Here is a 20,072-nt window from a genome sequence, read left to right as displayed (position 1 = left end):
CAGGAAAACTGGCAAACTTGTTGTGTTCATATGGAGCAAGTTGAGGCTGAAGCATGGCAACGCGATATGATTGTTGACGCTGAAATTTAACCGGTTGTCTTCAGCATTTCCGACTCGTGCTACTCCTCCTCTGATGAGTCGAGCACTGATTCCAGTGATGAAGATTTGAGTGGCATCGAGGAACTTGTCTGATTTCGAATTGATCTGTAATACACATGCTACAGAGGAAAGAGAGAGGACTGATCGGCTTGCTGTGATCACCTTTGTGCGTGTGTGGGTGGAAATGTGAAATATGTGCACATGTGGGCGTGTGTGTTGATCAGTCTACCGAGGAAATTGTAACATTTACATCAAAAATTGTAACATTTCCATCAAATCATTGCATCATTGCAATTCATTGTATCAAATTGTATTGGGAGTAACTTGTAGTGTAGGTGGTGAGGTGGTCGTGTTGATAGTGTCTGTATAGAAGTAGAATTTGTATGGGAGTGCAAATACGTATAACTGGTACACGTCGTCAATGTGAGCAGTTTATGGAAGATTAACTGCAGAAAAATACAGTGGAGCTTAATCAAGCATTGTGTCAATTATTCGAAAATATCTGAAAATTTGAGAGCAAATTGGATTCATTTAAAATAATTTTGGACATATACTGTTTAAATCGTTCGACTAACTGAACAGAAATTTATTCAATTATGCAGTCCAAAAAGTTGGAACATTCACAAACCCCTAGGCATTGTCCTCATTTTGTGTGTGAGGGTTGGGAATGGTATGTATGGGTGTCTGGTCTTCATGACCTGAAAAGAGATTCCTAGTTTGGTGTTGTCTTGCATTACTGTCAATCTCTGGTCGTTTTGACATGTTATGCTGTGCCAGTGTTGCGCTAGCCAGTACTGTATGTTTTGTCCTTAATTTTTCGGAGGTGTGAATGATTTCAAGCTGGCTCTTGCTCAGTTGAGTGAGAATTTGTTTCGAGTCGTCTTTGTTAGTACATTGGTGAGGTGTTCGTTTTATCAAATAGTGTTGTTCGATGGCTCCACACTTTTTTTTTTCAATTTTGGAGCACTTGACTGATTGTGTGTTGGTGTACATCCACTGCACGTGTCCTTTAATTTGTATGCACTGTGATCTATGCCACTGGCTGTTTCCAGAATAAACCATTTCTCGCAAGCACTGACTGCGGGGTCAGCATTCTTTACTGTCCTGTCTCATTTATTGTTTGTTTTGAAATATTTTTTCCTAGCGGTGTACAACTTTTTCGGCATTCTTACTTGACGCTCCCACAGCTTGGAACTCTTTTTACCTGGCTGCATGAAAATCCTGCCTGAGCAGCTTCTGCTCTTATAGGAGAGAGGGAAATCGAGCCAAGCTGACTCTTGAGGCAGTACTATTTTCTGTCACTGTGAATCAACACTATGTTCAAAATGTAACACTTAACACATGAAAACAGGCCATATCGAGGTGGTGTGTGTAAAAATAATTTGACCAATCAGTTTGCCGTATATAATAGACAAGTTATAGAGCTCTCTTCAATGACAAAGGAAAATGCGCTTTTTGCTTAGGACCGAAAGATATCTCAACAAAACGAAAAGAATTGCAGATATGCACACAAATGTGACACATGTACAGTGAGAAAATAGGCGATTAAGAAGTCTAGAATATGTTTTCTGCGCTCCTGCATGATAAACCAGCATTCTAAATTAACAGACATCTTGCTTCTGAACTTTGCAATCAGTAAAAAATAATTGTTCTCGCCAAGTCCTTCGGGCTACTCTACAGCAAAGTTGCAAAGTCGGGCCCGTCTCTTTTGGTGAAGACTGGATCAGCCGCTAACCGGTTGCACAGAACAATTCATAACATGCCAGGTACCTTAAGAGAGGCCCACAAAAAAGTGGGCTCCTCGGCAACGGCGAAATCGAAAGTTGCAGATGGCCACTTGTTAATAAGGTCACTGCAGAGCACTCACCACTGTGCTAATTAATTAAACCCGACGAATGAATGTCATCTTTCGCACAAACCTCTAACAATCTTACTCGAGAACACTTATCGGCGTATTGGGAAAATCGTATAATTCAAAAACGTAATAGCGAGTTGGAAAAAAAGTACCTTCATGGGTAATTTTACTGCTCAGCAATGGGGACCGCGTCACACTAGGATATACTGGAATTATTAATAGGATTTCTGGCCATTTCCTGCATTATACGACAAGTCAAGAGGAGTCACTGCGCTATGTTTGCCGCTTTTTGTTGGTGCCCTATGTGATTCCACTCTGGTAATAAAGCTGGTCTTCGCAGTGACGTAATGTTCTCAGCGTTGCCCTCGCGGGCTGACCACTAACAACTGCACTCGTCGTTCTCGCAGATGGGGTGCTTGCGGTCAGTACTGACGAGCACCGGGAAGGCCGTCGAGCGTGACGCCCCCCAGCTGATGCGGACCTTGGTGGGGCGGCTACGGAAGGCATTCGTTCAACCCGGCCTGTCAGGCGAGGCGCGGAAGATTTTCCTCGAACTGATCGAACTGCGCGCCTCTGGATGGGAGTTCAACCCCAGCCAGCAGGCGTACTACAAGAACACACCATCTGATGTGAAGTGTGATGTGCCAGGAATGATGGCTTTCCTAGCGTCATAGCAACCGCACCTGTCGAATAATTTTTTAGTCATGTGCCTACTTTTGTACTTCATTAAAGATTATACATTTTTTCTTCCATTAAAAACAGTAATGTACTATTCATGTTGTCAGAAACTGAAAAATGTTCAGCCGAGCGCTACAGCGCTTTGAGTGTTTGTCACTAGACGGCGACACAACACAATACAACGCGCTACGCGACTGCTCTTCGGCGGTACGGCCAACTATAAGTGTGACGGGGGTGCCCTTTACAGCGAACGGAACGTAGTGAGCGTTGCATACGCAATGTCGCTACGTACGCAGCAACTAAAATTGTCTACTACTGCGGAATTCGCGGACATGTTGCCCGTGTATGCCGTCGGCGTCTGCGCGACGAGCGCGAGTGGTACCCAGACTTTCGCAACGAAGCTACGTCTTACCGCCCGACGTTCGCCACCAGTCCTCCTCGTCGCCCATCGTACGGGGACTTCTCCCAAGACGCTACGCATTCGTCGTAAGCTTACCGCCCACCGTTTGCCGACCATGCTAATTATCGTCCCTCCTCTCCCTCTACCTCTCCGAACAGCTCCTCGAATCTCAGGTCGTCGCGCCGCCGCTCCCCATCGCCTTTCCGCCATTCCTCGTCGCCTCTACGACCACCGTGCTCTCAGACCACTGGCCACACGGAAAACTAAATTGTGCAGTTTCCGGAGGTAAAACTGCACCGCACACCGACCTCTCAGGCGACGGAGCAAGGGAAAAACCGGCTGTGAGAATGTGGCGGGTGCCCTATGCCGGTGTTCGTCAGCAGAAAAAGTAATAAAGTGGAAATACCCGTGTGAGACAGGCGGCTACTTTCAGTTACTGCTTCGTACTGCGTCGTCTCCGTGCCAGTCTCCAACTGCTCTGCCCTGGTCACAATTAGTATCAGCCGGGAAAAATGCTTATCTCGACTCTTGCAAGTGCGGGAATTGACCTTCGCTTTCAATTACTGCGATGGCCCATCTTGACCTTAATAACAAATGTTATCAGGGAGCGAATGAGTTTATCGAACTGATTTGCATTGATATCAGAATATTGCATGACGAAAACAAGTGCACGATTGAACAAAGAACATTATTCTGCCACTTATGTTTTGCAATAGCAAGAGTGCAGTTCTGAAACTGAACTACTGCGATCTCAATCAGCAGCACGTACATGGCCGGCTGACATACGTGATGCCTACATGGAATTCTTCCTTGGAGGTGTTTGGCACAGTTGTTGAGTGCATTTTTTATATTCGGTGTGTTCACAAAGCAATTGTTGGTTAAGCAGATTCCTTCTATTCTTGTAGCGAACACCGAACGCATGAATGTCACCGGCTCTGCCATGTTTGTTTACATTCATCAGCCAGCCTTGCTTGGCTTGAATCTTGTCTTGGCAACAATAAAGCAATGAACAGCATAAAAATAAAATATTTAGACAAGAAAAATGTCAAGTATTTAAAACGCCATATTGCAATTTTGTACACTTCAAGGGCTAAACAGATAATACGGAAACAAACAGCCATACATTTAGCCACAATCCAGCCATAGCCATAGCTTATATCTCGCACTATCTCGCACCCAGCCTGCCAGTTAACTCTAGTCTCGACCGCCCTTTGTCCTACTTGCTTTGCTGACCGAAGGGACTGAATGGACCTTTTTCATGGTGGCACTACAGTGAACTAGAATATTGGGTAGTGTGCTCACAGGCTTGCTCGGGGTGACCCCGCCGGTGTCGACAAGGCGCGGTGGCGCCTGGTGGCGCTGCACGCGTCTTCACGGGTGAAAACGAGTGGCGCATTCGGCTGGCGTCGCAGTAGCCGTGGTAGCCGCGCCGACAAATTGAATTATTATCGCAACATTCGCGTAGGTGTCATCAAAATGGCTAGGCAGATCTTGAATGGAAGTTAATTTCTGGCATGTGCACATGTTTATTTCTCAAAGATCCACAAGGGACATTCCATGAGAGGTTACATGAGCAACAGGCACGCAGGGCTGATCCCGTATTGTCACTCGATCGTGCCTGCAATGTTTCCTTGTAGTTATAATGCACTGCATACCGAGGGGTCATACAGCTTTTTATATTAATACTTAAAGTCAATAGTAGTAGCATGTGGTGTGGCGGAATTTGATTCATGACAGGGATAAACGCGGAGTGGAGAGAGCGTCGGCGGCAACAGTTCGCAAGGAGCCAGGCTTCAGCACACAGAAAACAGGGGCGGGGAGACGATAGGTAGAAGGGAGACACGTAAGTGAGACAAAGTACAAGGAGGGGGGGGGGGTATATATATATTATTTGCAATTAGCGTTTTGCGCTGAACTAGGCGCGCGTACCGAAACTATTTCGACGCAACAATAACTGACTTCACATTTTTTTGGACAGCCATGCAGCATCCACTGCTATTTGAAAAAAAAAAGAGGCAGATTTGTCATCACTGCATGCATTTATGCTCTCTCGTTTCGCCTTTGGCAGCGGTGGTTCAATGGTTATGGCGCTTGGCTGCTGATCCGAAATACACGGGTTCGAACTCGGCCACGGCGGTCGAATTTCGATGGAGGCGAAATTCTAGAGGCCCATGTACTGTGTGATGTCAGTGCACGTTAAAGAACCCCAGGTTACAGTGACCTGTACCCATGTGGTGGAAATTTCTAGAGCCCTTCACTACAGCGTCCCGCATAGCCTCAGTCGCTCTGGGACGTTAAGACCCCGTAAACCAAACCACTTCGTTTCTTTTTCCTTCAACTTATTCTAGCACTTCAGAGCAGCGTTAGCAACGGCTCACTTTTAGGTGCTTCGCCCGTTCGCGTTTTTCTGCACTGCAATGATTTAATTACATTCCGAAAGCATTCTTGATGTCTTGGAAGTGGTTAGAAGTAGACTGCGGAAAGAAGTTCGTTCTGTGAGGTTTTCTGTTAAGAGGTTTTCAGGCTTCAACACAAATCCATAAAGCTGCGCCGATGGGTACAGCAGTCCTCCGTGGTCGCGGTATTTTGTCAGCCTCGCAAGGAAAAGGTTTTCATCAGGAGACTGCATTGTGAGCAAGGTAATGCGCATTTGGCAATTTGTCTTCAATACACACTTCCGTGCAACATACCCGGTTACGTAGGAAACAAGTTTACAGTCACTTATACGTGCTCATCGTGGTCATGCGCAGACACCCAAGTTTGAATCTGGAGGGCTCTGTATTTGAGGGCCGCTTATGTAGCCACTTATCTGGCCAAGCTCGAACAAGTACTGGCACCACACGTGAACAAAAACGTGAAATGACCCCCCAGAGGCGCTCAAACCAGCGCAAAACCGCACAACAGAACAACAACGAGCCCACAAATACACACGGCGCACTCACAGCGACGGCAAATCCTACCGTGAATTCTACTGTGGCGCCACCTCGTGTCGGCGCCGCGAAACAGAAACCTGTCGACATTCGCTGGGCCACCGCTCCCCCGTTGAGCCGGCGCGGAGTGAGCACACTACCCAATATTCTAGGTCACTCTAGTGGCACTCTGCGCATGCGCGCGCAATGCATTGCGGGAAGTGTGCGACCGCCATGTTTTTTGGTGGTTCGTCGGCCAGTTGAGCTAGCTGAGCGGTGCGGGCGGTCGCGTCTTCGCTGCTGCGTAGCTGTCGCGAACTCTGCGCTTTGCGTGCCTGCTGAAACCGCTGGCGAGACGATGCGCCGCCGTGGGATGCTTTAATTCAAGCAAAAAGCCGGGAAATGTACGATTTTTTAGGTCCCTGCGGCATCACTGCATGCAGCCAAACGGGCAAAGTGGGTGCAGGCAATGTGCCGTGTGAACGTCGATGGATCGCCGTGGCAGCCAACAGCCAACTCGTGTGTCTGCAGCGACCACTTTTTGACAGGTAAAAGCTCCCTTTCTTGTTTCTTGCACTCAGTTTTCTAAGAAGCTGAGTGCGAAACACAGGGTGCGACGTCTCTGTTGTTTATATGCTAGTGTAGCAGAAGTGGCCGTATGAAAAAAAAATAAGCGGAAACTGCGCGAGCCTGTCTGCTAGCACAGCGGGGATAACTTATTTGTCGTTCTATCGTTCTAGTCTGATCGTATAGACGCAAAGAACTGCGCGAACGAAGAACGGACAGCAAAGAGGCAGAGACTGAGCCGCGTTTGTGTGCGTCTTTGCCTGTTCGCCGTCCGTGACTCGTTCGCGCAGATCTTTCTTTGCAACTGTAATATCAGTGCCGCATTTGAAAAGAAGTGAGCCTAAAAGATAGAGTGAAAGTAAAAGGAATGTAGTACGCCTGCGGGAATGTGTGCGCGCCGTGGCACAGCCTGTCTCGACGGTAGGGTGCTGCCGTGGCGAGAGTGTTCGCCGCAACGACGTTGATGGCTCCAGAACGCCGGATACCTTCCGCTTTGGAGCAACTCCTCTGCGAAAGCAGGCGCCTCGACATCTTTTTCTGCAGTGGATTGTGCCCCTTTCAGACCATCGCAATATGGAGTTGACTGCGCGAAGGCTTCCTCAGCGGAACTCGTGCGCTCGCGAGCCAGCCGAATAGTAAGCGCTTCCCCAGCGCGGTGTCACGTTGCGAGATCGTCAACAGCCCTGGCACAGGTTATCAAATAACGAGCACGCTTGACTAGGTACCCCGATCGGGCTTTCAATCGATTTGCTTCCCATTTGTTATTCCCGAAACTGCAGGCAGAGATTTGAGCAACGAAAGTGCACAGTTCAGAAAAAGGTCAGGTTGACGTGCATTTCCCTTACGTTTAATATTTTTTGCAGGGGTGCCTTCTCGTTTCGTGGGCCATCCTGATTACGTGCCATCACTCTTCAAACACAAGAATGGTAGCCGCGTCGGTGCTGTCGCCCGCTTCGAAAGGTCGCGAAAAAAGAAACACTGCAACCGCGAGTTGTGGTCTGAGTGATGGGGCTCCTTCACTGAGCACTCCACTGCACGACAGCGACCAGACGCAAGCTATGGCTCAAGGTGGTGTCACTGGAGATAACACAACAGACGCTGTCATGACTGATGATTTCTCAGGAGAGAAGTGCCAGAATGAACATCTACTTCAACAAATTGAAGAACTTGAATCGCTTTTAGCTAAAGAAAAAGAGAAAAACGGCAAACTTCATTCACAGCTGAAAACAGCAGAAGAAAGTATTGGTCAGTGGCAGACATGTTATTATGAACTGAAGTCAAGAATGTTGTGCCTTGAGAACATGAAAACACCACAGGACATGCTCTATTATACTGGGCTGCCATCTGTATCTATTTTTAATCATATTCTCAATTTTGTGGTAGAAAGAAACCCAAAGCTTGCCAGAAGTGAAAACCAAAATTTGCGTTCTCTGGAAGAACAAATGTTTATGGTTCTAGTACGTCTGCGAACAGGCATGGCAACAAAGGAAATTTCACGAAATTTTGCTGCTTCCATGCCTACCTTTATTCGCATTTTCACAGAATGGATACTCGTGCTGGACAAAGATCTGGCTACTGTAACAACCTTTCCATCACTTGCCGAGGTGCAGCGACATATGCCACCCCATTTCAGGCAGTATCCGAACACACGGATTATTCTGGATACAACTGAAGTGCGCATCCAGAAGCCCTCGGGTTTAAATGCACAAAGATATACCTTTTCGAACTACAAATTTGCAAACACTATGAAGTGTTTGGTGGGGGCCACACCAGACTGTTATATCAGCTTTGTGTCACCCCTATTTGGTGGAGGTAAGAGTGACAGATCTATTGTTGAGGAGAGTGGCATCCTAGATCTGTTAGAGCCAGGTGATGGGGTAATGGCTGACAAAGGGTTTAAAGTTACTGACCTGCTTCCTCCTCATGTTGACCTCTATATATGCCCCCATTTCGCATCCCTGGGAAGCCTCAGATGAGTGCCAGTGATGTTCGAGAAACAAAACAAGTGGCAAGTGCAAGAGTGCACATTGAGAGAGTAATACGGAGAATAAGAGTATCACATACTAGACAAACCATTCCCCATCAACATGCTGGATATAGCAGACCAAATTTTTGCCACCTGTGCTCGGCTGTCAAACTTCCGAGGACCATTATTGAATAACAAAAGGGATAAACAGTCAGACTTTGAGATCACCAGTACCCTATAGGCTCTTCATCAATTTAACTTTTCATTTTGATGGTTATCTAATGCTTGTGTTCATGTTGATGGTTTTAAGATAGCGCATGAAAGATGCAACCTCTGATATCACTTCCCTATGTTGGCCTTGTTCAATTAAGCGAGTCATTTGTGTGTGAAGTTTTGCTATCAAGAAGCAGTTTAAATGCACTTTATAAGTTGTGTTGTGTTGTGTTGGGTTTTATGGCGCATAAGCGACTGAGGCTATCATGAGCCAAGCTCAGGGTATCGAAAATTGTTTTATGTAGGATGTTATACAAGAGTCTAAATGAACGGCGGTGTAAAGGGCCTAAAAAGTTAATTCATGCAACCTAGTAAAAATATAAGACAAAATTTTAAAACTGACTTATGGTAAAAGCTTTAAAGGGGTTCGGTAACCTCAGCAGCCATCCTTGGCTGAGCAAGGATCCCGAGGCCCCGAACCGATGGTATAGGGACCTCAGCCATCTTCTCAGGAGTGAGAAAGTGGCTGGGGTGTTTCAAAAACATATAAGGCAATAGGTTAAAATTTAGTTTATCGAGAAAACCAGCTTCTCTTAAAAAGCTAAAAACGAAACTTATATCTACAAATGCATTGTCACCCAAGATTAGCATTGGATGGAGAGGAATGTGTTCGTTATAAAATTGAGTGAAGTGCTTTTTTCTTAGTGTTTCGAGTTCTGAACATGATATTAAAATATGGATTAGTGTGAGTTCATCTCCACATGTTTCGCAAAGAGGCTTGTCTTGTTTTGTCATTAGGAAGTTATGTGTCAGGTGTGTGTGTCCTATGCGGAGCCGACATAAAATTACCTCCTTAAAACGCTCCTGGTGCGTACAGGTCTTCCATTCCCCTAGAACAGGTTTTACATAATGCAGCTTGTTGTTTATTTCATTGTCCCAAGTTGTCTGCCATTTAGCTTTCAAGTTAGAATGTATTAATTTCATGCAGTCTCTATACGGTGTACTGACTTTTCTGATTTCGTGACTGTGAGCTTCTGCAGCGTACGAGTCGGCTCTTTCATTTCCGAATATTCCAATATGGCTCGGCACCCAGCAGAATTTGATTGTGTGCCCCTGTGTTGTGATTTTTTCTATGTTGTGTATTATGCTCCCTATTAATGGTTCAACTGCATTTTGCGGATGTAAAGCGGTGAGCAGGCTGAGTGAATCTGTGTAGATGATGCTCTTTTCGATACTGTTACTTAATATTCTATCAACAGCTACAGAAACAGCATAACATTCGGCGGTAAAAATGGACGTACAGTTTGGCAGTCTTACAATTTTTTTCCAGTCCCCTTGTACTACCGCACTTCCTACATAATCCGTTGTTTTTGAGCCGTCTGTGTAAAATTCTGTGTGGTAAGCATATTTTTCTTGCAATGTCAAGTATTCCTGTAGTATGTGCTCGCGCGGCGTTTGTTTTTTCTGAAAACGCGTTAATGTAAGGTCACATACAGTGGGCAGGCTGTACCATGGGGGCAGTGGGTTGTGCATTGAGGTGATGTCAGGAAGGGTATCCAGTAATCCTAGACTCTGGCAACTATCCTCGAAGCGTAGTAGTAGAGGTCTGATTGACTGGGGTCTGTTGTTGAACAGTGTTCTGGAGGTGCACTTTGTAACTATGGAATAACAGAGGTGTTTCGGTAGGGAACGGATTTTCAGGACGTATGCGCAAGTGAGCATTGTTCTTCTATCTATAAGGGAGGGTTCATTGGTTTCTACATAGAGACTACTTATCGGGGATGTTCTATATGCACCTGTTGAGAGACGTAAACCAAGGTTATGTACTGGGTCCAGTCTCTTCAGATATGATGGCCTCGCAGAGCCATACACAACGCATCCATAATCTAGGGTGGAGCGTACTACAGACCGGTATATTTGCAAAAGACATTTTCTATCAGATCCCCACCGCTTTCGTGACAGTATTTTGAGTATATTCAGGGATTGGGAGGCTTTCTTTTTGATCATACTTATGTGTGGCAGAAATGAGAGTTTCTTGTCAAATGTTACGCCCAAAAATTTATGTTCATGTTTTACTGGAAGTACGGTGTCATTTAAATGCAAGGTGGGATCAGTCTGCAAACCTCTTTTGAGCGAGAAAAGGACAGCAACTGTTTTATGTGGGGAGAACTTAAACCCATTTTTGTCTGCCCAAACCGAAAGTCGGTTTAATGTCAGTTGTATCTGTCGTTCACAGGTTGGTAGGCTGGACGATGTACATGCTATTTGAAGGTCATCGACATATAAAGAATGCATAATGGACTTTGGAAATATCTTGGCTATGGAATTTATTTTCACGAGAAAGAGGGTAGTACTTAAAATACACCCCTGCGGAACCCCATTCTCCTGAACGAATTTTTTGGAAAGGGTGGAACCTAGGCGTACATGAAAGGAACGCTCAGAAAGGAAGTCTTTTAAGCAGTTCAGCATCCTTCCGCGGATACCCAGGTCCGCTAGGTCACGGAGTATGCCAAACCTCCAAGTGGTGTCATATGCTTTCTCCATATCAAAAAATATTGCTAGGCAGTGTTGTTTATGTATGAATGCTTCTCTAACTGTATTTTCCAGGCGAACGAGATGGTCAGTTGTTGAACAAGATTTTTTGAAACCGCATTGGTGGATGTCGAGAAGTTCACGGCTTCCATCAGCCTAATGTTAACGACGCTTTCGAACGATTTTGCGAGACAGCTTGTGAGGGCTATGGGCCTGTAACTGTTGGGGGAGGTTGGTGGTTTTTCGGGTTTCAAGAATGGTACAATAATGGCCTTTTTCCATGCTTCAGGTATTTTTCCTGGCACCCATATTTTGTTGAAAAAACTCAAAAGTGCTTCTACAGACGGCTGAGAAAGATGTGCCAGCATTTGATAATGAATTTGATCAGGGCCGGGCGCGGTCTGTTTCCCAGCAGATAAAATTCTGTTTATTTCATGAATTGTAATGAGACTATTGTATGCTTCATTTGTGCAGGCGCTTTTAGGGAGTCTTTGTTTCTCAGATGTGTTTTTGTATTGTAGAAATTCTTGTGTGTAGTGTGAAGAGCTCGAAACGTTAGAGAAATGTTCGCCTAAGATGTCTGCTTGTTCTGCTATACTTGTTTGTGCACCAGGGTCTGTAAGAAAGGGAATTGTGAAAGGGGAGAAGCTGCCATTCAGTTTGCGAACTTGCTCCCACATTTTTTTTGATGTGACGGAACTGCTTATGGATGATATGTAGCTTTGCCATGAGTTTTTTTCCGCATTACGACGGATATGTCTCGACGGATATGTCGTGCTTTTGCGCGGGCTTTTTTAAATCTTATGAGGTTCTCAGCTGTTGGATACCTGCGAAAAATTCCCCAGGCTTTGTTCTGCTTCTTTTTTGCATCTCTGCAGTCTTGGTTGTACCAAACCTTGTGGTTTTGGCGTACCGCTCCCGAAGACTGAGGAATGGCTACGCGCGCAGCAGTTATAATACAAGTTGTAATTATTTCGTTGAGATCGTCTACACTAAGATCATCCGAAAAAATTTTATCCAGTGCGGCCTTTTCCTGAAATAGTGCCCAGTCAGCTACGTGGAGCTTCCAACGACGTGGTTTGCTAGGAATGATTGATGGTGGTGATGACAAGCTAATTACTATAGGAAGGTGATCACTTCCGTACGGATTTTGGAGAACATCCCAATTAAAATCAGTAAAAACGGAGGGTGAACTAAAAGACAAGTCTATGCAACTCATTTTTCCTGAGGCAGGGTAACAATACGTAGGTTTACCTGTGTTCAGCAGGCAAACGTCGTTGCACAAAATAAAATCTTCTAAAACACGACCTCTAGTGTCAGTCTGTTCACTTCCCCAAAAAACAGAGTGGGCATTAAAATCCCCAACTACCAGATATGGCTCTGGCAGCTGTTCTAAAAGTGTTTCCAAGTCATTAAGTGTAACTGTTTGGTGTGGCCCGAGATATACAGAACATATTGTAATTGTTTTGAAATGTAGGGCGGTGACTGCAACAGCTTCATAGTTAGTTTGAAGTTTGATTTCGCGAGTTGCAACCCCGCCTTGGATGACAATAGCAACACCTCCAGAGAGCCTGCTAGTTTGCTCTCTGTCAGAACGAAAGACTTTGTATTTCTTCAAAAAATTCTTGTGTTTAGGACCTAGGTTCGTTTCCTGTAGGCATAACGCCACAGGGGAGAAAGTGTCTAAAAGATCTTTTATGTCACTGTAGTTATGGAAAAGTCCACGGCAGTTCCACTGTATAAGGAACGCCATTTTCTGTGGATTTTTTAAGGAAAAGTGGGAACCTAGGTTTCTGGTTTAGGGGGACCCGTGATTCGGGTCCTTCCTTTATTTTGGCGGTCAAGTGAGCTTTGCCGCCCGTGCAGGGCGAGCGTGCCGGGTGATACATCCATCGCCTCGGCGGAGGCGCTGGAGGCCCGCGGGGATGCCGCGCGTGTACGAACTTCAGACCTCCTCCTAGAGGGGTGGTCTGATCGTCTGCCGACTCAGGGGACGGCAAGACCTTTTTGGGGGGTGGCAAGGCAGCGTTTGCTGACCCTGCCGGGGGCGCAGATGGCCCTGCCTGAGGCTTTGCCTGGGCAGTGGCCGGAACGCGGTGCGGTGCAGCGCCCCCGCGCACCACATCAGCGAAGTTTGTTCTTGCTGTGAAGTTGAACGTGTTCTTTGCATGAAAAAGTTGTCGTGCTTCCTTGAAAGTTATGTTTTGCTTTGTCTTCATTGTTATTATTTCTTTTTCACTTTTCCATGACGGACATGATCTGGAATAGGAGGGATGATCACCATCACAGTTTGCGCACCGAAGTGCTGATGCTTCACAGTTTTCAGAAACGTGTTCGTTTGATGCGCATTTTGCACATGTTTTTCGGCCACGGCAGCTCTGTGAGCCATGACCGTATCGCTGGCAGTTGAAACACCGTCGCGGGTTTGGGATATAGTGTCGGACATTTATTTTGAGGTAACCAACTTCTATTGATTCAGGTAGTATGCTTGAGCTGAACGTGAGGACAAGATGTTTTGTTGCTATTTCTTTGTTTTCCTTTCTAATCTATTTAATGCGGTGAACATTGATGACATTCTGGTCTTTCAGACCTTCGAGCATTTCTTCTTCTGTGAGTTCAAGGAAATCGATTTCGGAGATCACTCCCCGGACGGTGTTCAAAGATCGATGTGCAGTAATTGAGACAGGTATATCCCCAATGGACATCAAGTTGGACAGTTTAGAATATTGGTCGTTGTCTTTCAGTTCTAGTAGGAGGTCACCGCTAGGCATTTTTTTTAGCTTGTAACCTGTGCCTAAGGCACTGGTTAGGGTTCTTGTTACTATGAATGGGGATATTGTTCGGGCAGTCTTTTCTGTTGCTTCACTGTGAACAACATGAAACTTTGGGAACGTTTCTTTCGATTTCTGAAAGTATTGAGTAGTCACTTCGGTCCGCACTCTTTTTTGAGGGCGATCATTTTGTGAAAGGGGAGGAGCCATAAAAATTGTCGTTTTTCGGCCATGGTGCCAGCCGCCCACCATGGCCCAACAAGGGGACAGGACAGGAACTTGCAAGCAAGCCCTGCCCACGCCAGCTGTACACCTTAACTATAACCTAATATGACTCAACTCAGGGTAGTTGGCCACACACGGTTAACCCTAGCAGCCTATGAAAAGTGAAAAAAAACGAAGAAAAGAGGAGGAGACAGGAAAGTTGTAAGAAAGGGAATAGGAAAGTGAAAGATAGAGGGGAGGACAGGAAAAGGCGACTGCCGATTTCCTCCGGTTGGGTCAGGCCAGAGGTGCCGTCTACAGGAAGCTGGGGCCAAAGTGGTGTGTTGCCTCCGCCGAGGGGCCTTAAGGGTCCAAACGCTCGGCATCGGCTCAACCACCAGGATCCCCTTTTCCCCGGACACGGCGATGCCACGCACGGCTAAGCGCGGATGCTCGGGTCCGTGGTGACGCATTGTTCACCATCATCCCCCTGAGGGGATGTCCCTGCGGATGCTCGGGTTAACCCCGTGGTGTCGCCACTCACCAACGTCTGCATGCTGCAGACGCCTCCCTGCGGGGAGCACTTTATAAGTAAAATATGATTGTGCACTTTTTATAATGTCATATCTATTGCAAATGTAATATTTGAAAGTATAGGTGGCAAATAAAATTCAGTACACTTGGAAATGTTGCATTTAGCACCGCACGATGAAGGCAGCAAAAATATTTATTTAAGCTTTCTAAGTTTCAGCTTCAGTGGCTCGTTCTGTTCATCAACAACGTAAAACCCCTCCCTCCCTGAACTTTTGAAATGTTAGACAGTTAGTTATATTGATCTTAATGGCGCAAAAGCAACTGAGGCTATGATGCGCCAAACACAAGGTTGGAGTTTTTGTTAAACATGAAGCTTTTTATACTTAGAGTTTGTTTAAAACGCTGGCTTCCTTGAGACACCTAAAAATACATGAGATGTCAACCAGTGCACGATCGCCTAAAAGTAACATGGGGTGTAATGGGAGTCTTTCCCTATAAAAGGTTCTAAAATATTTCTTTCTTAGTTCTTCTAGTTTGACACATGAAATTAAAATGTGGTTCACAGTGAGTTCGGAACCACACATTTCACAGAGAGGTTTGTCTTGTTTGGTTAGTAGAAAGCTGTGCGTGAGGTGGGTGTGTCCAATGCGGAGCCGACATAAAATAACTTCGGTAAAACGTTCTTGATGCCTACATGATTGCCATTCCCCTAGAATTGGCTTCACAGAATGTAGTTTAAAGAATTTCTGTAATATGTACTCATTTGGTGTTTGCTTTTTATCTAAATGTGTCATTGTGAAGTCACATACTGAAGGCAGGCTGTACCATGGTGGCAAATATTCATTCCTTTGTGCAATATTCGGTAAGCAGTCTAGTACTGTTATCTCTTCACATTTGTCTTCAAAGCGCAATAGTAAGGGTCTGGTTTGTTGATGAATAATCTTTTAGATGGGCACTTGGTGACAACTGGATGGCAGAGATGTTTCAGAAGAGAACGGATTTTTAAGACGTATGTGCATGTTAGTGCGATTCTTCGGTCCTCAAGAGCGGGCTCATTAGTTTCAACGTATAGGCTGGCTACTGGTGATGTTCTGTATGCTCCAGATGATAGGCGCAGACCAAGATTATGAATGGGGTCTAGTCTTTTTAAGTTGGATGCTCTTGCCGAACCATATACTATGCACCCGTAGTCCAGCTTGGAGTGCACCAGAGAGCGATATATTTGTAAAAGGCTTGCTCTATCGGACCCCCACCGCTTCCGTGAGAGAACTTTTAAGATATTGAGGGCTTGAGAAGCTTTCTTTTTAAGGTTGTTAATGTGTGGTAGAAATGCGAGTTTCTTGTCGAAAGTTAGGCCTAAAAATTTGTGTTCTTGTTTAATTGGTATCGCAGTGTGATTCAGGTATAGATTGGGATCGACCTGTAGGCCTCGTCGCAATGAAAAAAGAACAGCTAGTTTTTTGAGGAGAAAATTTAAACCCATTTCTGTCTGCCCAAGCACCTAGTTTATTTAGTGTGATTTGTATTTGTCTCTCACAGGTTGATATGCTGGAGGGCGTGCATGCTATTTGTAGGTCATCTACATAAACTGAATGCATTATGGACTTGGGTATTACTTTAGCTAAGGAATTCATTTTTACTATGAAAAGTGTCGTGCTTATTAGAATGAATGCACCCCTGGGGTACGCCGTTCTCTTGGGTGAAAGTCATGGAGAGAGTTTCTCCTAGGCGGACTCGGAATGTGCGGTTAGCCAGGAAGTCGTTCAAGCAGTTCAACATCCTGCCGCGGATACCTAGCTCTGCTAGGTCACGGAGGATGCTGAACTTCCACGTAGTATCGTAGGCCTTCTCCAAGTCGAAGAAGACCCCAATACAGTGCTGCTGTGGATGAACGCCTCCCGGATGGTGTTTTCTAGGCGGACAAGATGATCTGTGGTCGAGCATGTTTTCTTAAACCCACATTGGTGTGTATCTAATAGTTGCCGAGATTCAAGTACGAAGGTCAGTCTAATGTTTATTACACTTTCGAAAGATTTAGCAATGCAGCTGGTGAGGGCTATTGGTCTGTAACTGCTAGGACTTGTTGGTGGTTTTCCAGGTTTGAGAAAAGGTATTATGACTGCTTTTTTCCACTCGTCAGGTATATTTCTAGTTATCCAGATTTTATTAAAGAATTTTAACAGTGCCTCTACAGCAGCCTCGGAGAGATGTGCAAGCATAGCGTAATGCACGTTGTCTGGTCCTGGTGCTGTCTTTTTTCCAGAAGATAATACCTTATTTAGTTCTTGTAGTGTGAGAGGCTGGTTGTAATCCTCATGTACACCTGCTCCAGATGGCAATTTTTGTTTTTCAGCTAATGCTTTGTGTTTCTGAAATGTGTTTGTGTAATTGGATGAGCTTGAGATCTCAGCAAAATGCTCGCCCAATATGTTGGCCTGTTCTTCTAAAGATGTTTGTGTCCCGGGTGCACGAACAGACACCAGTTTTCGTGCACAAGAGGACTTCGATCACCACAGGGGCACATCTGTCCTCACTGAGCTCCCAATTGACATGGTGCACGACTTCCCACTTGGCTACATGCACGTTGTGCTTCTTGGGGTTGTTAAGAAGTTGCTGTTACTCTGCCCAGGGCCTCCAGAGGTTCGTGCTGGCCCACGAGAACGGAGGCTGATTAATGAAGCTAGCAAAGAATTCCCCGAGTGTTTGCCAGGTCGCCACGGTCACTGAGTGAAATTCACCGGTGGAAGGCAGTTTCGCTTGTTTATTTATGTTTTATACTGGGCCACTTTTGTTGTGTGATGCTTTGGAGCCCAAGCTCTATATCAACACTTCCTAACCTTGCATGCTGGCCTTTCTGTACTGGCAAATAGTGAACTGTGTGGCCCACATGTTCAATATGCTGACCGCCTCCTCAGGAACTTTGTGTCTACTTTTGTAAAGCTGTATGGAGAAACTGAAATGTCCTTCAGTGTGCATTGCCTCGTCCATATGGTAGCCGACGTGAAAGCACATGGGCCCATTGATGCATTCAGCGCATTTGTTTGCATTCGAAAATAACATGTTCCATATCAAAAAAGACATTAGAAAGCATGAGAGGCCACTTCAGCAGCTGCGAAACAGGTTTGTGTGATAAAGATGAAGTGTGGAAGGTGCGCTGCACGCACTCGCGCGCACGGGAGTAGAGAAGACGACGAAGTAGTAGAATACAGATCGGCTCGACCGTATGCTACGTGTACTGTTTCATTGCTAATTATCATTGCTACGATACAACATATTTTGGCGACGAGGATGCTGTTTTGATTTGGGACCTTCACGTGGCCTGCTCACCTTCCGTCATGAGCTTTTCTGGGCTTCAGCCACCACCGCCCTTCCTGCCGACTCCTGGTCGTCCTACCCTTCCATGGGAGCAATGGGAGCTGGCGTTCCGGAATTACATGCTGGCCTCTGGTGCCTCTACTCTGGGCGCGGACAGGCGGAAGGCCATCCTGCTGAATTGCATCAGACTGGAAGGTCAGCGCATTTTTTATACCTTGGCGCCGCCGTCGTCCACTCCAGCGCCTACAGCTGCTGCTTCGCACTCCGGTGACGAGGCGCCCCGTCTTGACGAATTTGATGCGGCGATATCCATCCTGTCGGAGCATTACAAGTCGTCCGTGAATGTAATCGCTGCACGTCATCGCTTTCGGTGTCGAGTTCACGCTCCAGGAGAGACAACCGATGAGTACATCGCTGTCCTTCGCAGCCTTGTCGGCGACTGTGGCTTTGGGACCATGGCGGACGATATGATCAGGGACCAGCTGGTGGAGAAGACCTCGAGTTGCCATCTGCGTGAGCGCCTACTCATGGAAGGCTCCTCCTTGACTCTGTCGCGCGCCGTGCTCCTTGCTCGACAGTGCGAGCAAGCTTCCCGTGAAGCCAGGGAATTGGCTGAGGAGGACGCTCCAGTACATCGTGTGGGATCCGAGCGCGGATCGAGACTGACACCACCTCCGGCCGATTGCTGCAAGTGCCAAAGTCAACCGTCACAACCTGCTGCTGCAATACCACAGCGCATGTGCTACTGTTGCGGTTCTACGGCCCACCTGGCGAACAACCCTGCATGCCGAGCCCGCAACCGCAAGTGTCGTCGGTGCGGCAAGATGGGCCATTTCGACTCTCTCTGCAAGTCGTCCGACCGTCCTGTTCAAGTTCAGCAAGTTGCAGATACTGCTGACACATTGTCGATGCCGGATGGCTTCAGCAGTGCATCTATTCTCAATGTTGAAAGTCAAAAAAATGGAATTTTCGCCTCGGTCCTGATTGAAGGCAAGTCCATCCGCTTCCTGATTGACACCGGCTCATCTGTGTCAATTATTTCTGAAGATCTATACCACCGATTCTTCGCTGCAATTTTCCCGCTTAAACCAACTGCAGTTCAACTATTGGACTATTCTAAGTCTCGGATTATAGTCCAAGGCTGTTTTGTTGCCACAGCCAAGTTTCACGACCGTACCGCCTGCATCCTGCTGTACGTTGTGTCGGGAGGCACAACGCTGCTGGGTCTGGATTCCATTGCAGCCCTACAAATGAAGATCAAAGGTGCATCGTTGGAATGTCTTTCCATGACACCGGTGGCAGCTCCTCTGCAACCTGTCGCCTTCCCAGAAAAACCTTGGGATAAGGTTGCCATTGATATCGTGGGGCCTTTCGACCAAGCTCCCAGTGGCTGCCGCTTCGCGATTACTCTCATGGACTATTATAGTAAGTGGCCAGAGGTTTTCTTCGCTGATGCCATCACAACTAAAACCGTTCAAGAATTCCTGCTTGGCCTTTTTGCTCGTGAGGGTTACCCTCAAGAGATTGTTTCTGACCACGGACCTCAATTCTCATCGATGGCCATGCAAACTTTCCTCCGCGAACGGGGGATACGCCATTGCTACTCTTCAGTGTACCATCCCCAAGCTAATGGACTCGTGGAACGATTCAATCGAGTGCTTAAGTCCTATATTCAGTTGGCTATGTGCGAGCGACGCGACCTACGTACGGCGATTGTGGACTACCTCGGTGTCTACCGCTGTACGCCTCATGCCACGACAGGACTTGCACCAGCTGTCCTACTTCATGGCCGGTTGCACCGCACAAGACTGAACGTCATAGGACTGCCAGATCAGTGCTTCTCAACGGATCCGACAAAAGCGCTTAAGCTTTTGCGGCAGAGGCTTCAGGAGAAGCAAGCGCAGTACAAGCTTTATGCGGACCAGCGGAGTGGCGCCAAGTGTCGTCACTTTCAGATTGGCCAGTACGTGCGTGTTCGCAAGCCCACTGTGCGAGGCAAACTGTCAGCTCGGTTTTCGGAGCCTCGGAA

The 20,072-nt window shown here is 46.5% G+C and overlaps 1 protein-coding gene and 2 pseudogenes across 1 annotated transcript in view; 2 read left to right on the top strand and 1 right to left on the bottom strand.

The window, feature by feature from the left end:
* Positions 1-20,072, top strand: part of LOC149356976 (uncharacterized) — a 592,868-nt gene that overhangs the window by 256,177 nt on the left and 316,619 nt on the right. The gene's annotated exons all lie outside the window — the stretch shown is intronic.
* LOC149356982 (uncharacterized) lies at positions 7,751-8,715 on the top strand (annotated as a pseudogene).
* On the bottom strand, positions 11,990-14,233 carry LOC149356981 (uncharacterized; annotated as a pseudogene).

This window comes from Amblyomma mixtum, chromosome 3 (genome assembly GCF_055824585.1).
Source record: "Amblyomma mixtum isolate Tamu chromosome 3, ASM5582458v1, whole genome shotgun sequence".
Classification (NCBI taxonomy): domain Eukaryota; kingdom Metazoa; phylum Arthropoda; class Arachnida; order Ixodida; family Ixodidae; genus Amblyomma; species Amblyomma mixtum.
The sequence above is the reverse complement of the archived record's forward strand: the minus strand, read 5'-3'. Positions and strand labels throughout refer to the sequence as shown.